This window comes from Marmota monax, unplaced genomic scaffold (genome assembly GCF_021218885.2).
Source record: "Marmota monax isolate L192 unplaced genomic scaffold, Marmota_monax_Labrador192_F-V1.1 WCK01_AAM20220418_F8-fsc01101, whole genome shotgun sequence".
NCBI classification, from domain to species: Eukaryota; Metazoa; Chordata; class Mammalia; order Rodentia; family Sciuridae; genus Marmota; species Marmota monax.
Genome location: NW_026692178.1, coordinates 50,002 through 58,440, shown reverse-complemented (window position 1 = coordinate 58,440; position 8,439 = coordinate 50,002). Strand labels below are relative to the sequence as shown.

Here is an 8,439-nt window from a genome sequence, read left to right as displayed (position 1 = left end):
ATTTTTTAATGCAGAGTAATACTCCATTGTGTATAAATGCCACATTTTTTTTATCCATTCATCTATTGAAGGGCATCTAGGTTGGTTCCACAGTCTTGCTATTGTGAATTGTGCTGCTATGAACATCGATGTAGCAGTGTCCCTGTAGCATGCTCTTTTTAGGTCTTTAGGGAATAGAGCAAGAAGGGGAATAGCTGGGTCAAATGGTGGCTCCATTCCCAGCTTTCCAAGAAATCTCCATACTGCTTTCCAAATTGGCTGCACCAATTTGCAGTCCCACCAGCAATGTACAAGTGTACCCTTTTCCCCACATCCTCGCCAGCACTTGTTGTTGTTTGACTTCCTAATGGCTGCCAATCTTACTGGAGTGAGATGGTATCTTAGAGTGGTTTTGATTTGCATTTCTCTGACAGCTAGAGATGTTGAGCATTTTTTCATGTACTTGTTGATTGACTGTATATCCTCCTCTGAGAAGTGTCTGTTCAGGTCCTTGGCCCATTTGTTGATTGGGTTGTTTGTTCTCTTACTGTCTAATTTTTTGAGTTCTTTGTATACTCTGGATATTAGGGCTCTATCTGAAGTGTGAGGAGTAAAGATTTGTTCCCAGGGTGTAGGCTCCCTATTTACCTCTCTTATTGTTTCTTTTGATGAGAAAAAAACTTTTTAGTTTGAGTAAGTCCCATTTGTTGATTCTAGTTATTAACTTTTGTGCTATGGGTGTCCTATTGAGGAATTTGGAGCCAGACCCCACCGACTGTAGATCGTAGCCAACTTTTTCTTCTATCAGATGGCGCGTCTCTGATTTGATATCAAGCTCCTTGATCCATTTTGAATTCACTTTTGTGCATGGCGAGAGAAAGGGATTCAGTTTCATTTTGTTGCATATGGATTTCCAGTTTTCCCAGCACCATTTGTTGAAGATGCTATCCTTCCTCCATTGCATGCTTTTAGCCCCTTTATCAAATATAAGATAGTTGTAGTTTTGTGGATTGGTTTCTGTGTCCTCTATTCTGTACCATTGGTCCACCCGCCTGTTTTGGTACCAGTACCATGCTGTTTTTGTTACTATTGCTCTGTAGTATAGTTTGAAGTCTGGTATCGCTATACCGCCTGATTCACACTTCTTGCTTAGCATTGTTTTTGCTATTCTGGGTCTTTTATTTTTCCATATGAATTTCATGATTGCTTTCTCTATTTCTACAAGAAATGCCGTTGGGATTTTGATTGGCATTGCATTAAACCTATAGAGAACTTTTGGTAATATCGCCATTTTGATGATGTTAGTTCTGCCTATCCATGAACAGGGTATATTTTTCCATCTTCTAAGATCTTCTTCTATTTCTCTCTTTAGGGTTCTGTAGTTTTCATTGTATAAGTCTTTCACCTCTTTTGTTAGGTTGATTCCCAAGTATTTTATTTTTTTTTGAAGATATTGTGAATGGAGTGGTTGTCCTCATTTCCATTTCAGAGGATTTGTCGCTGATATACAGGAATGCCTTTGATTTATGCGTGTTGATTTTAAATCCTGCCACTTTGCTGAATTTATTTATTAGCTCTAATAGTTTCTTTGTAGAGCCTTTTGGGTCTGCTAGGTATAGAATCATATCATCTGCAAATAGTGATAATTTAAGTTTTTCTTTTCCTATTTTTATGCCTTTAATTTCTTTCGTCTGTCTAATTGCTCTGGCCAGTGTTTCGAGAACTATGTTGAAGAGAAGTGGAGAGAGAGGGCATCCCTGTCTTGTTCCAGATTTTAGAGGGCCGCTGCGTCGGCCATCCTCCTTCCCTCGTGTCCTGCTGGGAGCCTGCTGCTAAGAGAACAGCATGGGTGTAGCAGGCCAGGGAGGGAGGGGAATGGGAGGAGTAGAGGCCACTAATGATGACTAGGCATCATCAGGGAGTTAGTCCTGTGCTTCCAGCTGCTGTATGAGTGTCAGAGAGCTTAAGGAGAACCAAGTGCAGACACTGTGTGAAAAAGTTAAACAAATTATTTAAATTAATTAATTAATTAATTTGTTCTAAGTAGTTTACATGCAGCAGAATGCATTTCAGTTCATAGTACACATGTGGAGCACAATTTTTCATTTCTCTGGTTGTACACAAAGTAGAGTTACACCATTCCTGTCTTTATACATGTAATTAGGGTAATGATGTCCATCTAATTCCACTGTCTTTCCTACCCCCATGAAGTTTCCCTTTCCCTCCTTTTTTTTTTCAATTTTCTAGTTGTAGATTACACAATATCTTTATTTTATTTATTTATTTTTATGGGGTGCTGAGGATTGAACCCAGGGCCAGAGCTCTTCCACTGAACTACAACCTCATCCCCCTCCCTCTCTCCTCTTTGCCCCAACAAAGTTTCTCCATTCTTCCCATGCTCCCCTCCCATTATGGGTCAGCATCCACTTTTAAGGGACAGAACATTTACCATTTGTTTTGGGGTGATTGGATTTATTGACTTAGCATGATATTTGCCAAGTCCATTCAGTTTCCTGCAAATGCCATAATTTTATTCTCTTTTAATGCTGAATAATATCCTATTGTGTATATGTACCACAGTTTCTTTATCCATTCATCTATTTAAGGACATCTAGGTTGGTTCCTCAGTTTGGCTATTGTGAATTGTGCTGTGATAATCAGTGATGTGTCTGCCTCACTGTAGTATGCTGATTTTAAGTCCTTTGGGTATAAACCCAGGAGTAGGATTGCTGGGTCAAATGGTGGTTTTACTTCAGATTTTCTAAGTAATTCCATACTGCTCGAAAGGCTAAGAAAATTTTAATAAAATAATCAAATGCGCAAAATAATCAAATGTGGTAGATGTACATGGCCAAATCCATGACTTTATGGAACTCTTTAGGATTTGTGGAAAATCACCAGATACAAACTATCTATTCTTATGGAGGCAAAGGTTATAATTCTGTGTAGACTGTGACTCTTCTTGTAGCATCAAAGTTGCATTATCCAGAACACATGACAATATTGAGGGAAAATCACAAAAACCAACAAATTACCCACATGTATGGTTTTTATGATGAATGTCCATTAAAGTATGGAAATGCCAATGTTTGGAAATATTTTACAGGTGTATTTGATTGTCTTCCACTTACAGCTTTAGTATATGGACTGATATTCTGCCTCCATGGTTGCCTCTCTTCATCCATTAGATATGCTGGATCATATAAGAGTCCTGGATTATTTACAAGAAGTTCTGCATAAGGGCCCTGTATGTGATCTGTTATGGTCAGATCCAGATGATGTGGTGGCTAAGGTATTTCACCATGAGGAGGTGGCTACATGTATGGACAAGATATTTCTAAAACATTTAACCATGTCAATGGTTTCACACTGGTTTCTCATGCTCACCACCTTGTAATGGAAGGATATAATTGTTGCCATGATTGGAAAATGGTTGCCATTTTCAGTGCACCCAATTACTATTATGGTTGTGGGAACCATGCTGCTATCATGGAACTATAGGACACTTTAAAATATTCCTTTCTTCAGTTTGACCCAGCACCTTATCCTTATGTTACCATGGGACACCCTCACACTACTCTCTGTAAATTTCTCCAGGGAAAACTTGTCTTTGTATGTTGAAATATATATATACAGAGAGAAATGCCTTCTTTTTGGGTTCTAGATAGCCTCTCTGACCCAGCTCCCACAAAGGAGTCAAGGTAGGCAAGAAGAAAGAGAAAAGCACACTTTGAACCAGGTTTGATTGGGAGAAACCATTCAAATTAGGCAAGGGGTAGGATTACAAAGGTTGAGGGGAACTCAAACCCACCAGTAACACCTACTCCTGAAGCCATGCCTCATTATCTAAGTGTAGAAAAGCCCAAGTTATTTTGGGGCACAATAATTGTTCAGCATCTCTTGCTGAGGACTTAGGGTCGTGTATTTCCAGAGCTGTATATATATATATTTAGAAAAATGGAAAAAAAGCAACAGTATTCTATGTGTTTCTGTAATACAGTGTGATCTCTCTTGGCATTAAACCACATCATGGACCAAAATGTGTCATACTAATGATGAGAATTTAACATGATTTGAGACTGAAATTAGTACACTATGTGCTAGATTATTCAGAATAACAGAATGTCTGCTGTAGTAACCATTTTCCTATGTACTGTTCAAGGAAAAAAGGTAACTAACTTCATCTTCTCTGCACTGACTTGGAAATTTTAGTTGTAATGTTTAACTGGCATGGATTAATAAGAAATGGAGTTTCAGTTTTAGAAAAAATTTACACACTAACTTTCACTTAATTCATTACCCTTTATTTTATTAAAATGTGTAATTAACAAAGAAGTCGTCTTGGAACTATGTTATCATGACATTTATAGACATTTCCCTTCATTTAAACTAAAATACTGTTTCATGTTGTTCTGCATATTTCTATATATTTGTCATGACAGTGCTTGCATCTTATTTGGTGTTCTGAACAAATAAATTTTCCATTTGAAACAAAACAAAATTTAAAAAAATAGAAATGGATTTGAAGTTTTATTTTTTTAGTTTTACATGCATACCAATTTAGTTATTTATTCCATATGTTATTGATGCATTATAATTACACATAATGGTAGAATTCATTGTTACATATTCATACATGCACATGACATAACAACATAATTTTTTCAATACCATTTCCCTTTATTTCCTCTTTCCTATTCCTTCTCCCTTCCCCTGACTAAATTTGAATTTTCTAAGTATGTATTTATGATATGCAGGTTTTGAGACTTATAAAACAAAATAATACAAAGATCAGCTTGGCCTAATGTCTCTTTACTGTAATCCCAGGGATTTGGGAGGCTGAGGCTGGAGGATCACAAGTTCATACCAGCCTCACAAATTAATGAGGCCCTAAGCAACTTTGTGAGACCCTGTCTCACTAAAATAAAAAATAAAAACGGCTGGGGATGTGACTCAGTGTTAAGCACCCCTAGGTTTAATCCCTGGTACAAAAACAAAAAGGATAAGGGAATTATAGAGATGTTTGGGTTGCCACATGGAAATGATTATAGTTGGTTCTCAGTTCAGCACCCAACCCAAGATGGAAAATATTGAATCTGTATTGAATATACAAATTTTCCTTGTTCTTCTTCCCTTAACACTTGAACAACTATTTACATAGCATTTATTTTGTATTAGGTGTCCTAAGTAATCTACAAATTATTTAAAGTATGTGGAAGGAAATGTGTAGGTTCTTTTCAAATACCATGCCATTTTATATAAGGGACAAATGTTTTTTTGAGAGGGTGGGGGTACCCTGGAAGCAATCCCTACAGGTACCAAGAGATGCCATTCAAGTTTATTTGAACTATTCCTTGGTCTACCAGTGAAATTCTTAGAGGTAATTGCTCATGCCAGGCTCTTTCTTTCCAGTCTTTTTCTTTGTTCTTTTTTCCACCTGGTGAAGATGCATCATAAGCTGAAGGACCCACTCTGGTCCTTACCCTATTCTTATTCTTTTTTCAGAAAGTCAAGGGCTATATATAAATCTCTTGTATGTTTCCAGAGGAACCACCTGACACACATCCTCATTAATCATCTCGCTAAAATGCAAATTCTGATTCAGTATGTCTGTGGTGGGCCTGTGATTCTCCATTTCCAGCCAACTCCTTCCAATCAAAATGAAGGCACTAAGGAGAAAAGGACTTATTTCATGTTGTTTCTTCTCAAGTATCCTGCCTTTCTCATGGAAGAGCTAAAAGAAGGAAGTTGAATAAAGAATCATAATTTTCTATAATCTCACAGAAAATAAATTCTGTATTCTCAGAGGCAAAACTGGTCCCATTATGGACTTCAAATCCAAAGATGGTTTTACAGAGTTAGAGTAGCTCAGAAAATAAATTAGTGTCCCCTATTGAGTGGGAAATGTTGGCCACAGTGTCAGCTGAGGCCTCATGAGGAGGCTGTGATACAGTAAAAATGGCAGGAACTCACAGGCAACTTCCCTAGTTCTCAAACCTTCTAGAGTTCAATTACCATCAAAACTTGATGGGATAAAGGCCAGTGTATTGTTCATTTTTCATTGCTATGACAAAATACCTCAGATGATCAACTTTAAAAGAAATATCCATTTTGTCTCAGCAGTTCAGAGGATTCAATGCACAGTTTCTTGGCCCCATTGCTTCTGGGCCTGTGATGTGGCAGAACATCATGGCAAGTGTGTGTGGCAGAGGAGCTAGCTGCTCACCTCATTGCAACCAGAAAACAAAACCAAGAGACAGGAAAGGGATCAAGGACCAAGTACCTCCCACAAGGAAACAACCCAATAGCCCAAATTCCTCCCACTAGACCCCACATCTTAAAGTTTCTGCCACAGGCTGGGACCATGACTTCAACACTGGGCTTTGTGAGAACATTTATCCTAACTAAACACAGGGGTGTGATGGGGCATGATCTGTGGCCTCTCTGCTCTGATTTCTCCCTCTAGAACAGAAGTTGACAAATGGTCACAAAGGGCCAGGATGCTCATATTTTAGGTTTTGAGGGTTGTAAGATCTGTGTCACCTTATTCAACTTTGCTTTTGAGAAATAGCATCTATATTCAAGAAGTGAATGGACATGGCTTGTTCCAATAAAACTTCAAGTACAAAATTGGATGGTGAAAGAGTTTGGTCCATGGCTTGCTGGATGCTGCTCTGGAACTCTCTGTGAAGGGTAGGCAGACAGGGAAGAGGTTTCTGGAAGTCCTTTTGAATAGGGCCCATTTCTCTTGGTCTCTTGTTCGATACTGCATGGAGGGAGGTATCCTTGTCCCATTTATCAGATGAGAACACTGAGACTCTGTCAGCAACCAAATTGCCCACTGTAGCCCAGCTGTTAAAGATGTAGGTAGGAATTGAATCCAGATCTACTGACTTAGAATCCAGCATTCTTTTCACAATTCAGTTCATTTGTTCTTGTCTTGGAGTTGGGCTATCAGAAAACAGTATTCTCTGCCATGCTCCAGCTGAGCTCACTCCACCCAGCTCTAGGGGACTTGCCTCTGGTCGCAGCCAGCTCATACTGCAGGAAGCTGCCTCTTTCCCAGAGCTATGCTCATGAAAAGACCAAGTGTAGATGAGAGTTTCCTTTGAAACATACAGAACCTGGGCTGAACTTTCTACAGCAGGCTTTGTGCACAAGCCAGTGAAATACCAATAGGAAAAAAAAATCGAATAACGAACTAAAAGAATAACTTTTTAAAAAATAGCTAAAAAGTTAGGTTAATTGGAGCCAAAAATGTCATATTAATGCAGCAAAGCCCTAGAGAGCCTGCCCTGGTCTTTGTGTATACAGAGAGGCTAACAGGAAATGATATGACACATGCTTACAGAGTTCCTTGTTGTGTTGGGCAGACATTGCAGTTAGTGTCCTATTGTAATGTTATTTTTATTGGCAAGCACTTTCTTGGACCTCTCATGTTCTTTAAGCTACCATTTCAGGACCAGTGGGATTTAGGACTGAAAAAAAAAAGTTGTTTTTTTTTTAACATCCACAAAACTGTTTTCACTTTCCTTTAGTGCATCTATACATCCCTAAGAGATCTTAAAAAAACACATTTTGCTTTGGAGGACACCCCACTGTGCTACAGGCTCTGATCAACTTCTTTGCTTTAAGGTCAAACTGACTCTGTGCCTCTCTTGAGCATTTCTCTTTCTCTCTAGTCCTTCCAGAACCTAATATTTGGTACTGAAATCCAGGAGAGGAACCCTGAAACAGGTTACCCTATGGGACTCTACCCTTGTTGCAGCCTTTTCTCCCAAAACCCTAGACCACTGTCATAATCTGTTGAATCTCCATTAAATCTTAGCATGAGGTCAGCAATTCTGGTTTATGTCTGTTCTCTCATTCCAACCTCCTGATTCCAGAGATGCCTGTATTCAGTCTCATTCTATTTCCTCTCTCCATTAGGGAACCTGAGGGACATGAGGGGACTTGTGGTTCTCACTCCTGTTCCTGCAGACCCACCTGACTCACCCAGGCTCATTAACAGGTACCTCTTAATCTTACCCATCCAAAGACTTTTCCTTGAGTTGCCTTCTCCCCAATCTTAAAATTCTTGACCCTGGGGGTGAAATTAAACCTCAAAAATTCAATATTCTTTGGCCAAAGAGAAGCTGATGGTTTTTAGTGGTCTGAAAATGGTACCTTTGATATTGGAATCCTAAGAGAGTTAGATAACTGCATTCAGAGCTATGCATGTGCTCAGAAGCCTTTTATATTCAAATTTTCTTCTTTATCCATAATTATCCCTCTCACTTTCAACCCCATACCACATTCCAAATTCTATTACAACACACACACACACACACACACACACCAAAAAACAGACATCACACCAAATACCAATTAATTGTAGCCTCTAAAATTATCACTGACTATTCCAATAGTTTTCTAGTTACTTTCTCCATTAAGTCTTTCCTGAACATCTATTCTATTCCC

General features: G+C 38.7%; 1 pseudogene; it reads left to right on the top strand.

Annotated features, from left to right (window-relative positions):
• Positions 1-1,944: 1,944 nt before the first annotated feature.
• LOC124077485 (serine/threonine-protein phosphatase 2A catalytic subunit beta isoform-like) lies at positions 1,945-3,600 on the top strand (annotated as a pseudogene).
• The last annotated feature ends 4,839 nt before the right edge of the window (positions 3,601-8,439 follow it).